The sequence below is a fragment of the Phascolarctos cinereus genome, unplaced genomic scaffold (assembly GCF_003287225.1).
Source record: "Phascolarctos cinereus isolate Bilbo 61053 unplaced genomic scaffold, phaCin_HiC Scaffold_9;HRSCAF=440, whole genome shotgun sequence".
NCBI classification, from domain to species: domain Eukaryota; kingdom Metazoa; phylum Chordata; class Mammalia; order Diprotodontia; family Phascolarctidae; genus Phascolarctos; species Phascolarctos cinereus.
In genome coordinates this window covers 217,730,813-217,732,624 of record NW_027556402.1, presented here as the reverse complement: position 1 = coordinate 217,732,624, position 1,812 = coordinate 217,730,813, and positions in this window count along the sequence as shown.

Below are 1,812 nucleotides of genomic sequence, written 5' to 3'. Positions count from 1 at the left end.
TGAATGCATTCTGCCAGTGGACAATAGTGGGACAGAATAGCATGGGGAGAGACTGGGCTTATAGAACAGGTTCAGTTGACATTGTGACTGAAGTTGGATGTAAGCTTCTAGAGGGCAGGGAAGTTTCATTTTTAAATTTATATCCCTAGCACTTAGTACTGTGCTTTTCATAGAGTAGTTTCTTAAGAATATTTTTTCAATTTAATCAATAGTTTGCAGAGCAATTACTAAGAAATCAGAGAACCAATGGTAGTTATACCTCAGCGACCAAAATAACAAGACCCCTTACTCTATAATAAGTAGTCTATTCAGCCATATAGATAATTGCTTTTCTTCAAAAGAGTCAAAGGTTTGGAGCTCCTAAGTGTAAGTAATACCTTTTATCTCATTAATATAGAGTATTTGGAAAAATAGAGAATGCTTACTGCCTATAATAATCCCACATTGATCCAAAGTTCTATAATAAGCTAGGTAGATGAGATGATTGGATCTACACAAAAATATTATAAAATACAACATACAAAATAATGAAGCTAATTTCTCAAGTAATATATAAAAATCGTACTTTGATATATCAATAGATCTGTAATCTCACTGATGTGGGAACTCCCCTTAGGGGTGCATGCTGAAACACACTGTAGCTTTTTCATTCTGTGTGATTCTTGTCCATGCCATCTTGTCCATAAGAAGTCTACCCTGTGTGCTACAGGGCTGCTTCTTAGATCTCTTAAGATTACCCAAGTCCACATGGAGGTTTCCCTGATGGTATCCCTTGTTCTATTTCTTTATGCCTCTCCCAATTCCTTCCCCACTTGTGCAACTCTTTCAATATCTTTTAAGCTACTTCTTGTGTGTAATTTTTGTTGGTTACCTAATTTTGCCTACTATGCATCTTTCTTTCTGTTGCCCTTTGGCTGACCTATAATTTGGATCTTTCAGAGATGGTGATCTTCAAAGATTCACAGGCATATACCATCCCTGGAAGAATGTTGGTGTTAATAAGATGGGTTTTGTTTCAGAGAAAGCTTGTGGGTCATTGGAAGTAGTGTCTGATTTCTTAAATGCAATATAGCCTATTACCTACTTCCTTCTGAAGTCATAGCCTCAAGCATTTTCTATCTGTAGTTTCTGTACAAGATATGTAGTACATGTGTAGTACAAGATATGTAGCACAGTGCTTTGCCCATAGTAGATGCTTAATAAACACTTGTGCGTATGAATTCAGAATAGACCAGCTCTATGAATTGTCCATCCAATTGCATATTATGGTCTGGTCTGGACCATAAGTTCCCAAAGTGGGCAATACAGTCTCTGGGGGGGGGGGGCAATGGAATGATCCCAGGGATGGTAGTAGCTTTGGGTGATGCAAATTAGAAAAAAAAAATTGAAGGGTTAAAGAAAGTAGATTTCCAGCAGGGCACTGAGTAATCTTTTTTAAAGGGGGCAGTAGGCCAAATAAGTTTGGGAACCTCTGGATAGACAACCTTAATCCATTTTTTTTCTGAGTAGATAATTAGGTCCAACCCTTTTAAGTTGTTATGCATCATACAACCACAAAGGTTTAGTTGTCATCTACTCAGCGATCCTTATTTTGCAAAGGAAACTGAGTCTCCAAGACATAAAGTGACTTATTAAGGTCACACAGCTATGTGGTAGCTCGATTGTGATAGAAATCTCCTAATTCCTACACCAGGACACTTTCTACCACCCCAAACTGGAGTTCTAATGACATTTTTCAATTTACAAACGGTTTGTATTCCAAAATTTCAGTCATTATTCAGTTGCTTAGAAGTAAGATCACATTTCTTTTTT